The 24,706-nt window shown below is 40.4% G+C and overlaps 4 long non-coding RNA genes across 4 annotated transcripts; 1 reads left to right on the top strand and 3 right to left on the bottom strand.

The window, feature by feature from the left end:
- Nucleotides 1-2,865: 2,865 nt before the first annotated feature.
- Nucleotides 2,866-4,473, bottom strand: LOC109203930 (uncharacterized). Its single transcript, XR_002063600.2, has 7 exons — nucleotides 4,409-4,473; nucleotides 4,261-4,326; nucleotides 4,060-4,148; nucleotides 3,839-3,948; nucleotides 3,640-3,748; nucleotides 3,483-3,553; nucleotides 2,866-2,971 (listed from the first exon to the last, which is right to left on the bottom strand). It is a non-coding gene; the product is annotated as an uncharacterized LOC109203930 (long non-coding RNA).
- A 3,703-nt stretch (nucleotides 4,474-8,176) lies between these two features.
- Nucleotides 8,177-9,357, top strand: LOC109203931 (uncharacterized). The gene is made up of 3 exons (XR_002063601.2): nucleotides 8,177-8,259; nucleotides 8,576-8,711; nucleotides 8,997-9,357. It is a non-coding gene; the product is annotated as an uncharacterized LOC109203931 (long non-coding RNA).
- A 1,302-nt stretch (nucleotides 9,358-10,659) lies between these two features.
- On the bottom strand, nucleotides 10,660-20,628 carry LOC109203929 (uncharacterized). Its single transcript, XR_003221952.1, has 6 exons — nucleotides 20,335-20,628; nucleotides 19,561-19,791; nucleotides 18,576-19,190; nucleotides 11,708-11,901; nucleotides 11,543-11,619; nucleotides 10,660-11,306 (listed from the first exon to the last, which is right to left on the bottom strand). It is a non-coding gene; the product is annotated as an uncharacterized LOC109203929 (long non-coding RNA).
- A 1,473-nt stretch (nucleotides 20,629-22,101) lies between these two features.
- LOC100708650 (uncharacterized) lies at nucleotides 22,102-22,645 on the bottom strand. Its single transcript, XR_002063510.2, has 3 exons — nucleotides 22,547-22,645; nucleotides 22,303-22,383; nucleotides 22,102-22,219 (listed from the first exon to the last, which is right to left on the bottom strand). It is a non-coding gene; the product is annotated as an uncharacterized LOC100708650 (long non-coding RNA).
- Nucleotides 22,646-24,706: the final 2,061 nt, after the last annotated feature.

The following is a 24,706-nucleotide window of genomic DNA, read 5'->3' as shown; positions in this document are numbered from 1 at the left end:
TATGACGACTGGTTTATTACTGGCCGCTGCTACACATATACACACGCAGTTACTGTCCCTGCATTTAGAAAGGCAGAGGCGTCACGGTGTAATTATTTTACGTGTAGTTGTTTTTTTTCCTGTGTAATAATATTCAACATTGCTGTCAATACATTTTTCAAAAAATGTCTCTCTGTGCAAAATGGGTTTAAACACATACACAGCTGTGGGATACTGTTTGTCCGTGATTTGGAGAGCCCAGCGCTGCTCCCGACGCAGGGAAACTAATTTTGCAGGGGAGACCTACCTTGGCACTTGTGCAGGTGAAGCCAAAGGGAAGATATGCTTCACCATGTTTTCTAGTCTTTGGCTTGGAAGGAAGTTGGTTTGGAAACATATTTGGCGATGCTTCATCTCCTGCTTTGCGTTTGTGTGGGAGCTCCGTCAAAAACCTGTCCACAGTGTCCAAGCGCTCTTTTTTTTTTTTTCATACCGCGCCCCCCCCTGCAATGCCTCTGCGCCCCGTCTAGGGGGCGGGGCCCACACTTTGGGAACCTCTGATCTAAGGGTTAAAGCATCTTTCTTTCAGCTTAACGAGTGAACCGTCAGCTCGTTCAAACACACGTTAAAGTCCGTTTGGCTCCACACCACCGAACAGAGGCAGCAATATAACATAGCTAACATTAACAGTGCAGTGAATCCTGCTTGTGCCGTCATATTCAGGACTGCAAACCGAGCAGCATCACTGACTTTCAGCTTGTTGTGTTTGTGGATATATGACTGACTTTAATTATCCATAAAATCATCACATTCTCTGTAGGATTAAGGTCAACTATTGAACGGCGTATATTTTAAAGTAGAGGCTTTAAAACTAAGTTAACGCTGACAGTACAAACATCGCTAATAGCACATAACTTTGCCGACATGTGGCCAACAGTAATGTTTTAATGTTCCTCATTATTAAACATTTGCACATAAATAAGTGACATAATATTCAGTACTTACTTTTCACAGTTTACTCTTCGGCCGCTCCGCTTCTGCCGTCTGCGGCAAAATGGACTACTTGCACTAGGGCATGTGACGTATTTCCGTTTCCAAATACTACCGCTTGGGCGTTTCCGGTATGTTTGTTTATCTATCGGTAGGTACGCTAATGTCACTTCAGAATGAGTATAAAAAGGAAAGTATTTAAAACAGAACATTTTCAAAAACAGGAGAAGAAATACTCCGAGCATTGCTGTGTCCCACTTTGTTCGGCTTCAGCCAAATTTAACGGCATACTAAGTTTTCATGGCTTTCCGACCCATTCCGACTTGAGAAGACAATGGCTGGTAAACATACGCCGGTGTTCTGACAAAACGTCCTACCTGTAGGAAAATTTTACGGTGTCCTCTGACAAAACGTCCTACTTTGGCAAACCGTCCTACCAGTAGGATAATTTTACGCTGCCTTATGACAAACTGCCCTACTTTGGCAAAATGTCCTACTGTACGTAATTTATGCACATTTCTGCTGCCACACAATAATTCCAGTACAAATTTAAGTAGGTATGACGGTTTGCCACTTAACTTTGCCCATCAGAGTATGTTTGTAGCTGATATTCATAAAGCCAGTACGGTTTGACACTTCTTTTTACCCATTAAAGTGTGCTTGTAGGTCACATTCACAAAGGTAGCATGGTTTGGCACGTAATTCTTCCCGTCAGAGTATGCTTCTAGTTTATAATAACAAAGGTAGCATGGTTTGGCACGTAATTCTTCCCGTCAGAGTATGCTTCTAGTTTATAATAACAAAGGTAGCATGTTTTGGCACGTAATTCTTCCCGTCAGAGTATGCTTCTAGTTTATAATAACAAAGGTAGCATGGTTTGGCACGTAATTCTTCCCGTCAGAGTATGCTTCTAGTTTATAATAACAAAGGTAGCATGGTTTGGCACGTAATTCTTCCCGTCAGAGTAAGCTTCTAGTTTATAATAACAGAGGTAGCATGTTTTGGCACGTAATTCTTCCCGTCAGAGTATGCTTCTAGTTTATAATAACAAAGGTAGCATGTTTTGGCACGTAATTCTTCCCGTCAGAGTATGCTTCTAGTTTATAATAACAGAGGTAGCATGTTTTGGCACGTAATTCTTCCCGTCAGAGTATGCTTCTAGTTTATAATAACAAAGGTAGCATGGTTTGGCACGTAATTCTTCCCGTCAGAGTATGCTAGTTTATAATAACAAAGGTAGCATGTTTTGGCACGTAATTCTTCCCGTCAGAGTATGCTTCTAGTTTATAATAACAGAGGTAGCATGTTTTGGCACGTAATTCTTCCCGTCAGAGTATGCTTCTAGTTTATAATAACAAAGGTAGCATGGTTTGGCACGTAATTCTTCCCGTCAGAGTATGCTTCTAGTTTATAATAACAAAGGTAGCATGGTTTGGCACGTAATTCTTCCCGTCAGAGTATGCTAGTTTATAATAACAGAGGTAGCATGTTTTGGCACGTAATTCTTCCCGTCAGAGTAAGCTTCTAGTTTATAATAACAGAGGTAGCATGTTTTGGCACGTAATTCTTCCCGTCAGAGTATGCTTCTAGTTTATAATAACAAAGGTAGCATGGTTTGGCACGTAATTCTTCCCGTCAGAGTATGCTTCTAGTTTATAATAACAAAGGTAGCATGGTTTGGCACTTGTTTGTAGAAGCAGTCTGCATGCCAAGGTGCTTAAGTTATACAGCTGTCACCATTGAAGTGATTGGAACATCTGACTATATAAACTTTGACAATGAACTCACTCCATTATAGTTACAGTATATATTTACTGAATATATTTACAGATATATATATATATATATATATATTTGATATTTACAGATCCAACAGAACACAGGGAGAAAGAAGTGGTATTCATAACAATTATGCACATTTGTCGCACAAGTACTTGACCAGGCTGCTCTCATATTGAGCACATCCAAAATGTGCCCATCTGAGACAAAACTCACACTGCACCTGAAGAGGGAGAAGGGGGGGTAGGGGGGGGTGTAAGTGTGTTAACCAACATTACGAATTTCATGAGAAAATAATTACTACAGTGGCTTGCAAAAGTATTCGGCCCCCTTGAAGTTTTCCACATTTTGTCAGATTGCATTCACAAACATGAATCAATTTTATTGGAATTCCACGTGAAAGAACAACGTCTCTACCTGGTAGAGACATACCCTAAAGGTCTGGCAGCTGTAATTGCAGATAAAGGTGGTTCTACAAAGTATTGACTCAGGGGGCTGAATAATTACGCACACCCCACTTTTCAGTTATTCATTTGTAAAAATTGTTTGGAATCATGTACGACTGTCGTTCCACTCCTCACGTATACACCACTTTGTATTGGTCTTTCACGGGGAATTACAATTAAAATTGATTCGTGTTTGTGGCTGTAATATCACAAAATGTGGAAAAGTTCAAGGGGGCCAAATAATGTTGCAAGCAACTGTATATTGCATTTGTGGTTTATTTGTTTTACCATTTCAATCATACTGGACTCAGGATCGGCTTCCAGCATGGAACAAACCACACAGTAGTCATCAGCATTACCTAGAAACACACCGGCGTTCAACCTAACAGTTTTTAAACAAAACTGAAAGTGCTATTGCAATACAAAAGCACATGACTCAACTTACTTTGATGTTCTAGCAGTTCGCAAGCAATTTCTGTGCGTTGCAGCCCAATGGCTTCTGGAGTGGACAGCACCCTAGTAACCTCTCCACTCATAAGGTAGTGTTCGGCAAACTGTAAAATATGTTACAGTAATTGCAATTGATTAACTTAATTCTAGTTAAATACAATAAATACAATTAAATACAATTGCTTATTAAATACCTTCAACACTAAAACTCCACAACTGCTGGAGTCCATCTGCTTGTTGTGTGGCAGTCTCCATTTTCCAATCCACTCGGGACTCTTCCTTTCCTTTCATCTTCAGAAAATTCCTAATAAAAATAAAACAATTTTTTAAAATGTAGCCAGCATTTTGCTCTAAATATAAAAAAAACCCCACAAACCAAACAACCCAAAACAGATAATTAATGAATGATGAATACCTCCAGTTACGCATAATTTTCCTTTCATAACAACCTTCATTTCCAAGAGGGTCTAACAGCAGTACAGATCGTGTGGAGATTTTGACAACCTAAAATAAAAATTGTATTTAGTAGAATATGTGTAGTACACTAACTTAAGTAAACATAATCAGTTGTAAGCATTTTCAAAATAAGAATATGCTGCTAAAAAGAACAATGTACCACAAGGATCCAGTGTGCACCGAAGTTCAGTGGGCACAACCAAATGTCCTCAGCCGGAAACAACATCTGTGGAATATTTTTAAGTTTATAAAGGTTTAGATTCATTTACATAACATGCACTATATGACCTATATAACATCTACATTACCTTGGTGACACATTTAAACTTCCCAGAAAACAGAGAGGTTGCAACAACGCAAGACAACTGATACATGGGTTTCTGAAAAATGCAAGAGTTTTTTTTAAAAGATTACATAATTGTATAAAATGCTTTTGTGAAATAACCGGCATACGTTCTTACTTGCCTTTTGTTTCCTAATGAGGCAGTGCAGGTATGCATCAATGACCTGTTTGGATTAACAGAAGGTTATTTTTACAGACCACCACTAGGACCAAAAATGATTACTTCACTTACCTCATCAGAAAGCCACCCACTGTCCTCCAGTGTGCGAAAAGAAGAGTCATACAATTTGTATGGCCCAACGGCTGCCTCCACACGCCCGGTGTCTTTTGCAGCCCAAAGCCACTTCACTAAAAAACAAAATATGATAAGTTTCTTTAGTAATAACAGTTGCCATTTGAAAATCACGGTCAATGGCCAACGGGCCAGCAAAATAACCATGCCAGAGGGGAGAAATTAGCCAAAATTGGACCAACAGGTCAAAATTAGCAAGAGGGGAGAAAAAAAAAAATTCTATCCATTTGACTAGCCAAACTGACAACAATTGACCAACCGGTCAGAATGAGATTTTTAGCTATGCCACCTTTTTCTTGCGTGCTGGGTTTCTGGGGGGTCAGTGGTACAAGCTCTTCTGGTGCTTGGACTGATTTTACCTGAGCTATTTTTGGTGCAAACTGTATGACAGAGGGTCTGTTATTTTGCAGCGCTTCAGGATGATGCTGAGGACTGCAAGGCTGCATCTCAGAAGATGGGCTACTCTCAACAGGTTCACTTGGAGTTGAGACTTGGACAGGGTGGCTTGTTCTATAAGGTTTAATGTGGTCAATACTGTATAGACTTTTTAAAGTATTTCCCTCAGCGTTTTTCAGTCTAACACATTTCCCACTGATGTTATCAATTGTGTAGGGACCTGAAAAATCCGGTTCAAGTCTTCCTCCTTTTCGCCCACGTTTCCTCATATTTAGAAGCAGAATTTGATCCCCTACATTGTACACAACATTTTTGTACTTTTTCAGGACCCGCTTGGCGTATGCAACCTTTTGCTTGTCTTGTGACTTCGCAATGTTTTCTTGTGCAGTTTCTTTAACTGCATGTTGTGCTTCACTTTCAGACTGTACATAGTCACTGTACCTTTTGTCGTCTGGCAGAATGATGTTGGAAATCTAAAATTTTGTAGATATTAGCAATTAAAACAAGATGATATCATATTCATAAAGACATTACTGGGTTTTTTACTTAAATGGTTTCAATTCTTAGTTCTAACATAGAAAGAATTTGACAAACACTCACCGGCACTTGAGCAGGCACTTCTGATGGAAATACTGCCTCTCTTCCATACATCAGAAAAAAAGGTGAGTATTTTGTTGTGGTGTGTACTTTTGACCACAGTGAAAACAGGGTGGGATCTAGATACAGATCCCAGTTATTCTGCTGGTCATTCACCAGTTTTCGGAGGGCTCTAAATGCAGGCATAGAAATATGTAAAGACACTAATGAAAGTTTAATTAGAAGTAAAGAAATAATAAATTATTAAGTAACAATTAAGTTTGAATAACATAAGTAATGTTATTAAAAACTGATAGATAAAAATTAGGCATACCTTTTTATGTTGTCATTGGTCTTTTCATCTAGACCATTGGTCTGTGGATGGTATGCTGCTGTGACACTTCTTTCAATTTGCAATAACTTGCAAAGATCAGAGTTGAGCTTCAACAGATAAGGACAAGGTTCTTATACTTCTTATACAAGCACACAAGAAAAAATCTTTGACCCCAGTGAAGTAAAAAAATTAAAGTTAAAAAATGTAACTGAAAATTATTTAACACTTACTTCATTCACAAACTCTCTGCCTTGGTCTGACAAAATCCTTTTGGGGCAGCCATGTCTATATATAATGGAGCACAAGTGCTGGGCTACCTCAGATGCAGATTTCGTTTTTAATGGGAAAGCTTCAACCCATTTTGAAAAGTAGTCAGTTGCAGTCAGTATATACTGGAAGCCGCTTGACGTTTTAGGAAGAGGTCCAGTAAGATCTATACCAATAAGTTCCCACACTTCAGACACCTATCAAGGACAAATTAATAATTTGAATAACAATTTGTATAATGTACACATTAACATCGATGGTTAAAATTAGTTGTCAAACCCTCCTGCCTTCATGAATATGAGCTAGAAGCATAGTTTGATGGGTAAAAGGGGCATAATATTTACCTGAATACACTGCAACGGTTGCACAGCAGTCAGTGGTTTCCCAACTTTTTGACACTGGTCACATTCCAGAATCTTTAAGGTAAAAATATTTATGGAGTTCACATAAATGTTCAACATTCTCATTTATAAAAAAACCCAAAAAAACATCATTAATGATATATTCTCTAACGAACAAACAATTTAGCAACAAAACTTTGTGTGTGTCTTCAAATCTCTGCCAGGCCTACAGGTTATTACTGTAATATCACTAATTAATCATATTTATTTATATTTTGCAAGTGTACAGTTTCTCTTTTAACTGATATCAAAAAAAAATTCTTATTTTAAACGGCATTTAACAACAATGCAAACAGTTAATACATACCCATGTTTTAATGTCAACTGTCATACCAAACCAGTAAAATCTGGAACACACTGCACTTAGCGTTTTGTGTATGCCAGTGTGTCCTCCAATTGGAGATGAATGAAACTCATGAAATATCTTCCTGGCATCATCCATGGTTTTTACTACTTTTCTAGTTCCAACAAAGAGTTCTCCATCTGCAGTAGAACAATATATATTTATAAATTAATTTAACCACATATATGAGTTGTTAGTATTAACAATAAATTACTGACCCTTTTGTTGGAATTTTGAGGCATATCTTCTGAGGTTTTGCCTCTGAGCCTTGTCATATCCTGAAGGGTAGGAGCCCGCAGAAATAAACGCGTAAATCTCTTCCCACTTCTTCTCCATATCTACGAATGTAAGTAAACATTTTCTTCTGAGCTTCAATATGTGCAGTTAACAATGCAAATAATGTAACTTATTAAATAACGACATTACCGAAACAGCCTTAAAACACCGAAGCTGCGGATTCAGAAGTGTTGTGCAAATACCACGTGTCCAGTAACTTGACAGCAGACTTCACCGAAGCTGCAAATTCGACAGTTTTGTGCAGAAAGCAGATAGCGACTTTACTTTAATATTGACAAACAATCACAAAGGCTTAAAAAACTCAAGTATCAACGTCAATAAAAAGTACTAATACTTACTACTTACCTATTTTCCTGCAAATATGACAACGGAGTAGCATTAAATCACAGCCGGATGCGCTTTGCTTCACTTTATGTGTTGTGCGCATGCGCGCACATGCTCAGGAACAACGGGTAGGACGGTTTGCGGGGTAGGAGAAATTCCCAGAACACCTGGATCATTTCACGATTACCTCTCACACCAGGGTCTGCAGCAGACACTTTGCCAGTGATCAACTCATAGAGCCAACAACCCTTGATGGTTGAAGGCGGCTTATTAAAGGTGCTGTACCAACACTTTTTGAGTGGAATGGCTATAAAGTTGAACCACCGCGGCGTAGTGTTTGGGAGAGAACGGAGCGACGCCCTGAACTAGTTCCTGCTGACGATCAAGAAGAGCACAGTCTTACAAGAGATCATGACTACTGCTCAGTCCCTGAGCTGTCTGCATTGGACATGTCTGCATCACCTGCAGAAGACCTGTCCAAAGACGTGGAGACTCTGAGGAAGGAAATGCAGGAGTTACTTGTCCAGCGAGAATTTGGGTTACAGCGTTTTGCTGGCTCTGACACTGACATCCGATTCTACACCAGGTACACCTAAGCTCTATTCAAGCTAACTGTTTAAAATATACCAAAGTCACCATCAGTTAAATTTCGAAAGTGTTTCAAGTCTTAATGAAAACAAAATAGATATTTACTTTTTCTCTGCTGATTGTATGTTTCATGTAGATGCTTTAGTATTTAAACGATATCCTAATGCTACAGGTAAAATACAACACCAAATAGACTCTTAATCAGACTGTTATACAGCATACCATTAGCATATTTGTCACAGTTTACATTATTTTTATGTCAGTGTGTAATGTTAACTAATGATTGACACGATGTATGTCTCTCTCATGAATAGATTTCCAAGCTATGATCATTTGATGGCATTTTGGTTTTTGATTGAGCCTTGCATCTACAAAATGATCCGGGTTTCAAGAGCCAAGTCAGCTGCCAATAGGAACGAAGAAGTGTTGACACCTGCACGCACATCAATGGTAGGTTATGGGTTTGTTGGTAGTTAGAACTAGAGGTGTAATGTTAATGTATTTATGTACAATAACATTACATTATGTACAATAGCATACATACACAGGTGTATATATGCTAAAGGACTCAGCATCCTTTATATACATATACCTGTGTACTACAGCACCTCATTGTTTACCCCATGGTACAGTATGGTATGCATAACCATTACAAAACATTTAGCCAAGAAAAGCATAATTTTACTAGTTCATAGCTTAAGGAGTAACATTTTCCCTTTTGTTTTCACCTTCCAGAGGCAGCTGCTACAGCCAGTTGACGAGTTCTTTCTTTTCCTGGTTTTCCTGTCGGTTGGTTTGAAGGAGAGGGACCTGGCACACCGATTTAACATACACCAGTCCACAGTGAGCCGCATTATCGCAACATGGACAAATTTTCTTGCCACTGCACTGGGGTCTCAATGCATCTGGCTTACACGTGCAGAAGTGCAAGCTTACCTCCCTGAGGAATTCAAAGATTTCTCAGACACCCAGATGATCCTTGACTGTACAGAGCTGAGGTGTCAGACACCATCCTCACCACTTCTCCAAAGTGAAATGTACTCTTCGTACAAATCCCACTGCACGATGAAAGCCCTGGTTGGCATAGCTCCACATGGTCCAGCGACATTCATCTCTAATCTGTATGCTGGTTCGGTTAGTGACAAGGAAGTATTCAAACAATCAGGCATTGCTGAGAAGTTGACTGAAGACATGGCAGTGATGGTAGATAAGGGCTTCCTAATCACCGATTGTTGTAAATGCAAAGTGTACTGCCCACCTTTTCTATCTAAGCAGAAGCAGATGCCAGCATACCAGGTTAAGGAGACGCAGGCCATAGCCAGACTCAGGGTACATGTGGAGCGAGTCATTAGAAGGATAAAACAGAACAAACTTTTTGATAGCATCATTACCATGTCACATGTTTACAATATCAACCAACTGTTTGCAGTAGCATGCATGCTGTCAAATTACCAGAACACAGCATTAGTTAAAAAATGGGTTAAGTGAGACAAGATGGACTTTTCCCAAGACACCAGTGCCAGTACAACTTATGGAACATGACCTGCAGCTGAGGCCACTACAGTTGCATTTCTTCCTTGACAAAACTTGATTACAGAACTGGTACTTGAGTGCTGATAGTTGAGTTCCAGTTATTGATAATTCTAATTCATTGCAAATGTTGAATGTTAATAATACTGTTTAATTATACTATATTACTATTCATATTCAACAAAATTGTTTATCAAAATTATAAAGTAAATTACTAAATCGTTTTAAAATCATAAGTGACATTGTGCTTTTGTAACATCCAAAATACCATTTGTCATTTTCTTCCCTCAGTTGTGTTATTGTCTAAATGTATGTCAGTATGCTAGGCATGGAGTTTTAAATACTTACCATGTAAATAAGTTCTGCACAAATTCAATGTTTTAATGTGTGTTTCTAAAAAATGAAATTGATGCCATTGCTTAAATAACAGTTTATTGATTTCACATAAAAGTAACATGTAACAACAAAAAAATTCATGAAATACTTTGCAAATAAAACATCAGTTATTTTGTTCCAGCCAGCCTGAAGGATCTGTTTTCCTATTTGCTATGTTTTCACTGTTCATTTTTCCAAACACAGGTATCTTGGCATATATATGTAAAAAAAGAAGTAGTCAGCCTTTTCTCTGATTGCATTGTGCACATCTGTATCCATGTATATTCTTTGCACTAGGTAGTCCTCTTGTGCCCACACAACAAAGTCACACCACTGCATCCCACTGATGAGCAGTTGTCCTTGCACTTGCCAGTAACATGCGTGGCTCTTTTTTAGTTTAGGGGTACCACATTCCATCTGCACATATTTGCAGTCAATAAAGTTTTGTACATTGGGACATTTGAATTTGACGAGGCCAAACTGGGGGTATTCATTAGGGTCAAAAACAACACCATCAGGAGATGCAGCAAGCCAGGGAGCAATGGGGTGAATGACCAGACCACAGGGTGAGTAGTTAACATTCATTAGCCTACTATACTCCATCTCAGTTCCTCTCCTCATGTCTGCTGTCTGCCTTGTTCCCTTCAATATACGCTCTGCTAGTGACTCTGCCGAGCTCTGGCCTCTGACCTGACACACCTCCCGAAACTTAGAGGCAGTCACTCTGGACCTGCGGAGCTGATGCCACTCAGACGAAGAGCTTTGCTCACGTGTAGCTTCCTCTATTTTGTGAGCCATTTCCAGAGTTACAGACAAGCTTTTCAGATGCAGAAGCTCTTCTTCTGAGCACACAAACACACAATCTGATGGCAAGATGTCATACCCCTCCAGAGGCAAGTGCGGTGTTGGTGGTGCATCACGGTGTAGTGTGATGTACCGGGTTGTCAAAACCGGCTGCTGACATGACAGAACACTGCCCTCCTGCACCAGCCCAAAGGCACTTTCCACAAGGGGCTTGTCAGGTCTCATGTTCATTGTGGTCACAAGTGGCCTGTCCTCAATATTAAATTTTGCATATGCCTCCTTCTGAACAAGCAGGGATCTGGTAACGGAGCCACCATGCCTCTGTAGAAACCACTCCTAAAGAAAACATCAATGACAATAATGTAAGGAAGAAGGTTATTATACTGAACAACAACTAAACTAAAAGGTGTAAAACAGTGGTGCATAAGTTAGAGACTGGGATGACTGAGTTAGCCGTCTTCAGAAAGTGTAATGTTGTATGTAAATTAATACCTATTCTGACACATGTATGTATGAACAAATAGCAATATGCATTTGTAACACAGGAAACCAAATTTTACAAATCTAATTACCGTACTCCAGTCTGGGCCATCCTATTTGGTACCGGCTTAGTGAAGATCATGGAGTTGATGGGTCCTGGCTTCACACCCTAACAGAAGACACATTTACTATGGATGGTGTTGCTGTTCATATGTAAACATGGTCTAATTCAAAAACTTTAACCTTATTTAAATTACCACTGTCCGTGGCTTGTGCCATTGCTGTTCAGATTCGGTGCAGCTATGCACAGGGGGACAACCGGCACTCTGAGTTGTGAGTAGTGTGCTGTTTGGAAGAGCAGTGCCACTGTGTGATTGCACATAACAGCACCTGCCACACAGGAGCACTGGCTATGTGTCAGTACCACCGGCGATGAATCCAGAAGCTTAATCTACGAAGAAAGAACGAAAATTAAAAATGTAACATCATCTTCATGGAAGAGCCGAACAGGAACATAGTTCAGTGTTATGGTTACTGACCCCTACAGGCTTACCCTCCTGAATGCTTAGTGTTTCCTTCTCTCCCTATTAAAACAACTTAACCATCCTTGATAACTGTAATAACTTAGATTGTGTATATTTGCAGTATTAACTTGGTGTCAAATGTTTCTGATCACCCAAACACACGCTGATTAACCCTAGAACACTATCGCTGGGTGATTTACACCCGAGCAAATACATTTACATGATTTCTCTCTCCTGCAGCTGTTTGCGTGTCGAGGAGCCTGTGCCTTCACCAGGGAAGTCTCAAATTTCCCAGGAATGGGTGGACCAAAGACCAGCTTTCCAGAGTCATTATTTTGTTTTAGGAGGGGTTTTTTTTCATTTTGTTAGACATGGCACAGTTGAAAGTAAAAGACGACCACTCTAATTTGTCATGTGTTGTCATATTTTGATATATTTGATTACTTTTTATTGGTTATATTATATCGGGTAAAAATCACCCGGCATTAGTGATTGTGTTACTATTTATAGCGATAGTGTTCTAGGGTTAAACTATCTGACTAGTCAAATTAGGAGTGATAAAGCAGGGAGACAAGGAAAACATTCAAGTTGATGGGCCTTTAGGAATGCACTTAACTAATGCTTAAATGAACTGAACCCCATTGAACGGGAATTAACAACTTTACACAGCTTCCTGCCTACACTTAGTCTGTGTGGTGCCTCACTCTCCCTCACTGACCTGTAGCACAGGGCTCTCACACCGACCTCCCCTGACAACCTGTCTTTATTGGACACTGAATAAAGATACAAGTACCATTAACATTATTTCTGTATTACTCATGTCAGCACGTCTTCAACATATATGCTTTACACTTAGCAAGAGTAGCATTAGGTAGTTGTGTATATATGATGCAGCGTATAACTTAAATCCTTTATCTAATTTGCTGGCTGGGGTTGTCGTCACTCTGCAAATCCGATGAACATCAGTGATGTTCAATTTTGGGAGCTCTTGTAGGCAGCGAGTGTAGAACGTTGCCATGGTTTAACCATACCGGAAGCACTGGGGCAGGACTACATAGAACGTGGAAGTGATTGTCCAAGTAGTCCATTATCCACACCGACTGCCGCGCTATGAATTGTGGGATATGTTGGGCCACGAAGTCTACACCGCCACAGCCTTAAAATTCAGGGAAATGAAGGACGCATTTGAGGGCCACATTTTGAGCAGCCTTTGAATTGGGACAGCCTTCGTTGCGTCGCTGTGACGTAATCGGCCTTGAAATGCGGCCTTTAAGGCTGCAGACCCTGAATTGGGATACAGCCAAAGAATCACACTGGACTTGTCACAGTGACCTGAGCTGGACACGCTGGGCTGCTCTTCAAAACTAACTAAAGTTAAAGGAATAATGTGAAATTATTCAGATGTTTCTCCTTTAGTCATTTATCCTTATCTACTCTACTCACCGCTGCCCTGCTTTTCCCCTCTTCCTCTATGTTCTTCTTCCTTTGTCACTCACAGAGATCCTCTTCAGCTGCTGTCGTGTTTAGATTTGTTTAAACAAAATCAAACGTGCCACTTATAAAAGGAGAGGGTGGAGTCAGGTATGTACTGTCACTGGCCTGAGGGCCCCAAACAGTTGTCTGGTAGCAAGCTACACCTCTGCCAGAAGCTCCCCAGATCATTACAGCTGGCAGGTACCACCTTAAATAAAGTTCTGCAGCCTTCTATCCGCCAGACTGCCTGAGAACCAGAGTGACGAGCAGCACGAGGCAGATACTAGATTACTCTCTGACCCCTCATGTCTGAGTGGAAGGCCGAGGCAAAGCAGCAGGCATTGAACACAAAAGTGATGTTAGTGTGACACAGCTACATCATAAATGTAGTGTTAGATGCTAAACGTTAAGATACTTTCAATTAAATTGATAAAAGGGCGCCGTGTTACAGATGTGAGAAACTGTCTGGAACAAAAACGAGAAAAACAGGACGAGCTGTTTGAAGAGTTTTGCTCTTACACTGCCTGGATACAGAGGGTGAACAGCTGGAGCTTCAGCCTTGGTATTTTTTTGCACAAGAAGACCTTTAAAACATGTTTAAGTGTACACTTTCCAATGGTAAGAAATCTGACAACAAGTTGCAATCAGACAAAATCAGAACATTTAATCAGAAAAATCAGTATATTCAGTATAGAAAAGACAGGGTTGGATTTTCAGGCAGAAGTAGATGCTTTCATATGGATGTATTACTGCTGCGCAAGAATTTGAATTGAATATATGATTTTAATGATTTACATGCTTCTGAGTAGCTTGATCTATATTATTCTAGTGATAATATCTATGAGATTTATTTTTAAATCTTCAAAATCATAACAACTATAGAACCAAACATTTTCAGCCATAATACATAAAGTACCATAACAATGAAATATTTAAACTGCATAAAATGTCAGCCATTAGATACTTTGATAAAGTTTCATATAATGACTGGTCCTCTCCATGCTCTCAGCTACTCTCAGGTAATAGTACAAACTAGAAAGCGAAAATTTCAGAAGAAATTTTATGTGTGCCTATGCCGCTGCTAATCACTGTAGTTGCCATTCATACGGCTACAGAGAGCAAAACTCAGAAGAGCAGCCATTCTCCACCATGAACTATGGTAAAAACAAACACCGCTCACACTTCACAGATGACAGCTTACAGTTTTGTGTAAAGATGAAGTTACTTCGAACAGCGCCGATTTGCAGACGCTGTGCACACAGGTTCATGAGCAGAAGTCCCATTGTACCACGGCAGACCCGACAATGTTTGCATGAACACGCTTTGAAGCATTACATTATGGACCACTTTTCACACATGCATTCACTTTTTGTTTTTTGTTATTTTTACACAGTGTTCTGAATGATGAACAATGGTCTACAGCCAATCTTGTGTATTATTATACAAACTTTGGTTGTGAGATTCAGATAACTATTTAATAAAAGCTAAATATTTTATATGAGAGTAAGAAAGAAAAGTATATCTTTGTGTCCACCTTTCTCTGTTAATGCCCTAGCTGCCCTCCCCCCCCCAAAAGCTTTGCTAGATCCGCCCCTGCACAGTTACCAGCTGTCAGCTACACAAAAAAGGAGCTTGGTCTTTGTCTCTCAGAAACAACTCATAACTTCCCTTCAACTCATTCATGTCACCTAAAGTGTAAACCTGTTTCTCCATCACCAGTTCAGCTCTGATGATTCAGTAAGGACATCTCCTGATTTCATCTTCATGCTCCAGCAAACATCAGCTGATACTAGAAATTAAAATCAAAAGAATTCTAACAACAGCTGATCAAGCTTAAACGTGCTGCTGTTGTTTAGCGCGATAAATAAGAGCGAACAGCCGATCATTGATCAGTTTCATGATTGACGTTTCAACACGCGAGAGAATGACAGGGGAGGCTTCGTAACGACAGAATAAATCATAATGTTTTCTCTGAATGTGGGACGATTCCGTTTGTACGGCACGGCAACTCTATGAACTAACCCTAATGAATAAAATAAAGTCCAACGTCAGTAACTTAGTGCGCACACAGCTGTATATAAACTCCCGTGGCAGTACGATTGTAAAAGGTCAACGAAAATAAATTACACCTAAACTCGGTTTATATCTGACCCAAATAGAGTGCAGTTCATAACTTCTTACCTGAAATTCAGTTCACCTCACGCTCCTGCCTTCGGTTTCCAGCATCATCGGCCCATATAAACGAAAAATAAGTCCAGCTAAAACACATACTGTCGGCGAGCGACCGGGTGCTGACACGAGTTTCACCCGCCTCAATATAAGCCAAGCCTGGGTGCTTTTTCACGAAGGGTCGCTAGCGGCGCGAGCTAACTATGCTAGCGGCGCTAGCTAGCTAGCCGGCTATCAGCAACACATAAGAGAACTGCTGCTAAATAAACTACACCTAAACTCGGTTTATATCTGACCCAAATAGAGTGCAGGTCATAACTTCTTACCTGAAATTCAGTTCACCTCACGCTCCTGCCTTCGCTTTCCCTGATCCACGATTGACCTCCGCGTTAGCAAACACCGGTCGATTGGCGGTCGCGGCATGTCCTTTCTGTCATACACCGGTGGATAGCTGCCCACTGTTGTAGCTCCGCATTATAGCACCACCAAACAACTCAGTTATTTTTTCCACATCCAGCTGTAACTCCGATTCTGTGCGAGCATTTGCGAGAGACCGGGGAGGTGAAACGACAGAGAGAGTCCCCTCGCTGTCCATTTGCAGCCAAGTGCGGCAGCTAGCTAGGTAGCCGGCTAGCTGTCAGGCAGGACCGAGGTCGTCAGAGCACTGTCGCTAATAATGGGATGTCTTGATAAAACAAGCAGATATTTGAAGTTTACACACCTACATTCTCGCCTGAAAATATCTTAAAAGTTTATTTTGTGACCTAGAAACACTAATAAAAGACATATAAAACGAAGTGGTGGCCGCCATTGTTTAACTCGGCAGAGGTGTGCTATGAATTGTGGGATATGGAGTTTTCCACCAAGCATAGAAGCCATTGTGTTTACCGTAACTATTCAATGGTTCGCGCAACCTTAAAGCCTCCAATGGTTCCTGAAAGCAGCGAGGCTGTGCGCGCCATTGATATTGTCATCATTACGGTATCCAAATAAGGGTAGACAGGCTGTACCACTCCCGGCATACCACTAGAGAGAACCAACACACCACAAATGAAGTTTGAAATTTGTTTCAATGGGACCAAAAGATGGCGCCAACACACCACAAATGAAGTCTGTTTATTTGGCGCCAAAAGATGAATTGGCCTAAATTTGCACTAAAATCTAAATATTTCAAAAACTATAAAAGTTATAAACACCAAAAGTCACACCATACTAGCCCAGCTCCAGCCGCACAAAATGATGTAACATATGTACCCCTATTGTCAAAACTGTTTGGCAGAGGAGCGCGGGAAAATTTTCACTAAAATATTAATATTTAAAAAACTATAATAGTCATAAACACCAAAAGTCATAGCACACCATTCCAGATCCAGCCGCACAAAATGAGGTAACATATATGAAGCTTTTCTCAAAACTGCGGGGCGTGATACGTAAATCCGACGAATAGTAATATGTGTGCCTCTTGGCATAGGCACACATAATAATAAATCCGACGAATAGTAATATGTGTGCCTCTTGGCATAGGCACACATAATTAGAGATGGCACGATACCACTTTTTTATGTCCGATACCGATACCGATATCATAAATTTGGATATCTGCCGATACCGATATGAATCCGATATTGTGTGTTTTTTAATCAATAAAACTGTTTTTTTTAATATCTTGCTGCATTTTGTATAAGTTCATACTCAAGTTTAAATAAACAACAACACTAAAGCTATTCTGTTATACCTGTATGTAAAAAATACACTGCGCCCAAAATATTTCATAGTTCAGCAACACTGATCAATCTAATAAACTTAAACTTACTCCATCCTCCCTATTCTGGTATTTTAAAGAGTACTTAGCAGAAATATTAAACAACCTAACTAATAGGGTTGAAAAATCCCAGCAAAAAAAAAAAAAAAGGGAACCACCGCCCACCCTCCATCTCATGATGCTTAATCAACATAATCAACTTTAATTTGATGCAGTATGAAAAAAAAATGCACAGAAATAAATTATTTTTCAAGAATAATTAAATAGATTCAACATCTTTCTTCAACAGAATTGCAGACTGCACAGATGGTACCTTCCCAAAGGAAAAAGTACTATAGCTTACTAGGGTATATAGACTTAACAGTTACTATATACAGTAATGGACTTCTATACATTTTACATCAGATTAAAACTTTGGGTGTAAGATTCAGATAATTATTTATTAAAAGCTAGACATTTTAAATGAGAATAAGAAAGAAAAGTATGTCTTTGTGCCCCCTTTTCCCTGTTCATGCCCTATCGGCCCCCCTGGCTGCACTTTGCTAGATCCGCCCCTGCACAGTTACCAGCCGTCAGCTACGTAGAAAAGGATCCTGGTGTAGAAAGTAATATTAAATAAATTCTAACAACAGCTTATCAAGCTTAAACGTGCTGCTGTTGTTCAGCCGCTGGTTTCCTCTTTCTGGTGCAAAGTGGGCCAAAAACAAACAAGAGAGACGGACTCGCGACAGAAAAGCCGATCAGCTGATCATTGATCAGTTTCATGATTGAAGTAGCAGCAGGAGAGGGAGGGAGAGAGAGAGAGAGGCAGATGCTCCATATATCGGTGGTTAAGCTTAACATGGGAACGCTTTACAAACATTCAGAGATGAACTTACACACTTGCTTTACTTCTCTCTGGGATAACTTCCTCGGAGATGAAATGCTGGTTTGCTAGCGAGGCTACAAATACACACAGCCGCTCTATCACGTGAGCACACTGCTCCGACGTGCTACGGTTATGAGCCGAGTTACGCCGTGTCGCAAGTTTTGTGAGGTGTTTTTTTGATATTTAATGGATCGGATTACATTTTTTATTTCTCGCCGATATCCGATCCAGTAATTTACGTCAGTATCGGACCGATACCGATACCTAATATCGGATCGGTCCATCTCTAGTACAAATACACAAATATTCAGCATAAAACCATTAATCACCTTTTTTTTCAGGGATGGATTATTATTTTTATTCTTAAGTTCCAGATTTGACTTTTTATTCCAATGGATACGTTCCCAGCACCAGGTGGTGTAGTCACGGGAATCCCTGAGCTTCCAGGACTGATGATGATTATGAATATTCTGCTCAAATCAGAATAAAAACAGAAAAAACTCATTTGCAAGAAACACAGAAGGAGAGAATAACTGACATCATATAACAGAAATGTCCTCTACGTTAAATGACAGATTTAAGGAATCATATTAAAAATGTTCAGTTTAAAAAAACAACTTTAGTAAAAATAGATGAATCATGTGGCTACAGCCCAGCCTGAAGAGTGGACGCCATCTTTACTTCTATCTGATGGATTTAATTTTGATGATCTGGTTTCCTTTGATTTCTACATCTGCTGAGAACGGCATTTTATCCAGCAGCCTGTCCTCAAAGCTGCCCCCCAGGCTGACACCCAACGCTCCTGCCAGCAGGTATGAAGCCACCACAAACGGTTGCATCTCGTTGTTATGGCCGAGCTCCGCCTCCAGCTCAGTCTGCGTCCCGCTGGCTTTTATGATCCCGATAATCTTGATGGTGACGCTCTGGACTGCAGCACTCTGAACCTGCACACAAACATCAGGACAGGCTGAGAATCTCATAAACAGCTAACAGGCTAAACGGGTCGACAGGTAGCCCGACATACAGAACCACAGAGCGCTCACGAGGCATCGATAACTGGTTCAGAAGAACTCCACACTGCCATTAAGACCAGGACCAGATTCTTTCTGAGTGTTGCTTTTAAGTAAATGACAGCAAAATATGACTGGCTGCCCTCAGTGAGTCTCTAATCCTGCTGGTTAGTGGAAAATAAACTTTCAGAATAAGAGTGTGGGGGGTTAAACAGAGTTGTACAGAGCTGAGAGAGTCATCAAAGATACCCGTGTTACTGCAGTCTGTGTGTCACACACTACCTGGATTAAAATCAGCAGCTACCTTTGAAATTTTGGTGGAATCTGTTGAGTTCAGCGATACTGAATCCTGGAAGCGACTGGTCTTTACGTTGGTCACCCTGGCAACGTCTCCACATGATACTTCTCTGAGATGCTTGATGTCTTCACCCCACAAGGTGATCCTGATTGAACCGGTGTCGTCTTCAAGTTTAAAATCTTGTTTGTCTTTCTTTCCTCGTCCTTTCTTCAGTTTGATGTTTTCAACGGAGCCGATCTGAACAAAGCAACAACATGAGAACAACTCAGGATACAGAGACTCAATCCCATAACCGGTGATCACAGACTGAATCTGAAAGATGGACTTTAACTGTTTGGTTTTTGTGTTGTTTGTTTGTTAGAGATGGAAGTGAACATATTTAGATGAAAGGTTGAAGCTCTAACTAATCAGTTAACAGCAGCTGAACTTATAGTTGGACAAGTGACTGTACAGAGGTCCTGCTGTGAAGGTGAGTCGATCTTTCAGAAGATCCACACAGCTCATCAGCCCGCTGTAGTTTAAGCTGAGCTGGAGATATCGACAGGTCTTCTCTTCACTCGGTTCAAGTTTAAAAGGAATTTAAAGCTCATCATATTTCAACAATCCAAACTTCTGGACTCTAATAATAAGTCTAAACACTAAACATGACTACAGTCAGGCTTTCTTTTTGTTTGCAATAAAGCCAGAAAAACCAGTCTGTGATAACGGGTATCACAACTGTTAACTCTGCCTCTCTGCCTCGAGCTCCGTGCATAATAGGTAAACACAGGTGATTAATACCTCATGTGACTCTTCTGCGCAAAATGGATCAAACACCACGTACTTCCTCCCCTCACCCCCAGCCGGTTACAATAGATGGCCGCCCCTCCCTGAGTCACAGAGGTTTCTTCCTGTTAAAAGGGAGTTTTTACTGTCACACTGAGCAGGTGTTTACTCTGAGGAGGTCACCTGATTGTTGAGGTTTTCTCTGTAGTATTGTAGCGTCTTTGCTTTACAATAAACTGTTGCCACAAATCAGACAAAAGTAATGCTTCAGAAAATCATCATTCAGGTGATTCGATCATCACAATCACACAGAAGAGTAGAAGAGGCACATATGTATTAATGTTTTATATCACCACTCAGTGCTGCTGTTTATAATGTGACAGCTGTACAGTAGAGCTCCAAGACTTGAAACTACACACAGTTTAAAGTCAAATGAGACTTGGGAATCTCTTCAGGCTGTTACCAGATCAGACTGGGAGGAATTTTCTTGTTTAAACAGGAATTCTAGGTAATAAATATAAAACTGTAACTGGTCAGTTTCTAAGTGTCCCAGCAGCAGTGAACAAAATAAAACATTTATACATTTAATGCATCACCATGTGAATATGAATACATGCAATCTGCTGCCGTAACTTCATCACACATTAAACATACTGCAAAGAAAACACGGAGCTTCCAGTTACTGTAAACCGACACTCTGAACATCAGCTGCTCCAGACCAGGTGATGTGTTGAGCATAATTTAGCGATAGTGCTTTATCCCGGTAAAAATACAACCACTGTTGTGACACTGAAACTCAGACTTCAGGCTCAGCTGACCTCACTAACACATTAATCTGGCTTTATAGTACACCCCTCTGAGCTTGTGAGGAAATGGCCGCCCAAATGTTCTGCAGAATATCTGTTCACACTTACCTCTGTTACTTTCCTTCAACACTCACTAATGTCTTCTCCGCTGATCTGTGGGCCTGTTCGATGGAGCAAACTGGAGTCTGGGAATCAACGAGCATCCGAGCTTCCATCTCCAGATTCTCAGGAACATCAATCTGTGATGTCTTCGATACGATGCTTAATTTGGTCACTTTAATGTCATTTCCCTCCATGATGACCTCTCTGAACAGGTAGCAGCTCTTCTCCTGGATGTCCTGATAGCGCTCTCTTCCATACACCATCACTTTAATGCTGCCTGTTTCATCGGCCACCCCCAGGTTAAAGAAAAACTTTTTCTCCTTGTTTTTGGTTTGATATGTACGCAGACCAGATTTCTGCACGATTTTGCCACCAATTGCTTTCTTTCCAGGGTTACCACTGGCCTTTAGTTCGCCAATGGATATTCTCTGAACACAGATGGAGAGAAAAAAGTAATAGCCCTGATAGTGGCCTAGCAGGTTTTGACCAAAATATTACTCTATTACTGATCTTTATATTTGTTCACACATTAACAGCTCTGTTGTCCCATCAAACAGAATTCATTCTAACATTAGTCAGCTAAAATCACTACACTGTTACCTGGTTGTTACCTTTGTAAATACATGGATGTTGCATGGTTTTATTTCCACCACTGCCTTGCTATGACAGAGTCCTACTAAAAGTTGCAATGTTTAAACAGGATTCAGTAACAGTGAACAGGAAATACACCAAAATAAAGGAGTTATTTTTCATTCCTGATCTAGTGATCAGGTCTAAGGAAAATATTTCCTGTTGTTTTACTTAAAGGAAATTAAGAGAAATCAGCTCACCCATGGCTGGCTTTCCTGTCCTGGAAGAGAAACTGTGTGTAAATGCTCAGTTTGTCATGATGGAAGTGTGGAAAAAACTTAACGTTTTGATGTGAAATATTTCATTAACCTAACTGACATATTTAATAACTGCTACCTTTTGAGGCAATTTCCCCGGTTCGTCTATAAAGAAGAAATAAAACGGTGAGTTTTCACACTGCTCTCTTGTTACTGGAGGAAGTGTTAACATGTTTCACAGAGCTGACCTTTCGCTGTCAACTTTCCATCATTTTTGCCTTCAGCCTCTTGCTCTACATCTAAAGAATCACTTGCAGCACTGCTCTTACCTGTAACACACACATCTCATCATAACCCCGCCTTCAAACAGGTAAATATCAAGCACAGTTCAGCCATTATTTGCAAGTCTACCATCCCAGCAAGATGCAGTTCAGCAGGTTGTGTCTAACACTAAAGCAGACCCAGTTTCACGCTTTTAGTATGTTCACTCACCAGCTTCAGATTTCATATCCTCTGCCTTTGAATCAGTTTCACTAACTTTCCTCTTCGTTCCTAAAAGAAATGTTTCAGAGTTCAACACAGATTATTAGATTATCGTCATTATTATTACTATAAATCTGACGGGTTTACATGATGTGCAATTTTGTATTTATTTTGGAATAAAATGCATTGTTCCACGGATGGTCACAGACAGTCACCACTATCAAAGTAGCTTTAGGAGTATAACTGATCTTTGTCTGCGTGGGGTCTCAGTGATCCAGGTGATGCACCTGAGCTGACGGCAGCTGCTCTTCTATTTTAGAAGCTTGAAGATGTTTCTGAAGTCACCTGAAATCCATCCTGACATCCCTCCAGGTGATTCGTGTGGCTCATGGGATGCTAACATCTAACATGATTACAGGGAGTATCCATAACTCTATTGACCACCTGCAAGGTGACAGCAGCAGTAAACCCCACCAGGGTTTGATGCTGCATTTCAGATACCTCAAGACTCGGATGTCAGAACTTGGGAGTCGTGTCAGTTCCGAGTTAGCGCGTTCTCATTTTAAAACAATGTTGGCTAGCGTTAGCACATTAATAAGACAACATGAGACAGACTTGAGACATGAGACAACAATAACAACTTACACATGGCCACATACGCAAAGAATGACGGCCCTTTGGTGGCCCAGACCAGGTTTGCCAGAGGTAATCCACACATGGGCCAGCAAAGGATGACCAGTGTGTCTGCAACTGGCCTTGTGCTGGCCCGTGTGTGGACCACCTCTGGCAAACCAGATCTGGGCCACCAAAGGGCTGTCATTCTTTGCGGTATGTGGGCCATGTGTCAGCACATTGTGTGGACCAGAGCTGGACCATACCAGTTTTGCTATATGGGATGGTGTGAACTCACCTTTTTCTCAGCTTCTGCTTTGCTCTTCAGTTGGTCCACAAGGGGCGCAGCAGGTTCCAGACTCCAGCGTCTTTCCTTGGTATCTTATCATTGCGTTCTGATTTTCTGGATAGATCCATCACTCCATATTGCTTAATGATTTTTGGGGCATCTCTCTTTTAACTTCTTCGTCTTCTTCTGTTTGGGATTTTCGAAACAAACTCCACATCTTATCGTACTCTTTGTCATCCAGCTTTGCAAGGATTCAGTCAGAGCTATTTCCACTGTTCCTCTGAAATCGCTGCCATCTGCAACACAAAAGCAGAAAAACATTTCTTTTACGTCAGTGCATTTATCTGAAAGCTACTACTCAGTTTATTTTAGTTTTACTGTTTTCTCCTTAAACTTTATTTCAATAATTGTACGCAAAAGTTCACAAAAATGAGAATGAAATGAAATCAGTGTGTAATGTCACAGCAGGCCCGTCTTTTATAAAGGGATGGGCAATTAATTTTCAAAAGGGGCCACAGGAGAAACTGGAACAGTTGTGGAAGCTGACTCAGTAAACTGAACTCTGCTCAATATGAATATTTTGTCTTGTAAGCTCCTGCTGGTCTGAGTATCTACAGTAAGCTGTTTCTGATTGGGGTGTTTTTGGTGCTGAAGTGGGTCAAACTGCATTTAAATTTGTTCTCACGTGGGCCTGTAAGCAATTAGGATGTACAAGCTTGGGTCTGTTTTATACGGTCTGTGGTAGTGATGTAAGCTGAAGTACCAGCTTTTCTGGTACTTTTCTGTTTTCTTTTTATTAATGTAGGGTCTCTATTTGGTGCTATAATAGATTTAATACCGTATAACCTGAGATTAATTAATGAAGGAGTGAATCATCTGCTTAGAAAAAGTTCATGCGTTTATTGTTAAAAACATCATGGCAGTAAGCTGCAGCTAAAGGAATATAAGATGAGCTCCTGATCCTGTCCTGCAAAGTATTATAGAAGTTATTGCTGTGACTACCACACGTGTAAATGTGTGCATTGCTTTTAGAAATATATACTCACAGTACTGTGCAAAGGTCAGAGCCACCCTCATTTCTGTATACTTTACTTCCAAGCAGCCACACCTCTTGTAATCTTTTGAAGTGCACTTGAGCAATGTTCTCAGCTTTCTGAAAGCCTTGTTTTTTCTTTAGACACTGGCTTTGAAACAATATGTTGTGTTTATGAAGCCACTTCTCTCTGACTTATGAATGACTGAAGTATAAAAAGGCTCCTAAGTCAAGG

This window comes from Oreochromis niloticus, linkage group LG10, assembly GCF_001858045.2.
Source record: "Oreochromis niloticus isolate F11D_XX linkage group LG10, O_niloticus_UMD_NMBU, whole genome shotgun sequence".
Taxonomy (NCBI): Eukaryota; Metazoa; Chordata; class Actinopteri; order Cichliformes; family Cichlidae; genus Oreochromis; species Oreochromis niloticus.
Note: the sequence above shows the minus strand (reverse complement) of the source record. Positions and strands in the feature narration are given on the sequence as shown.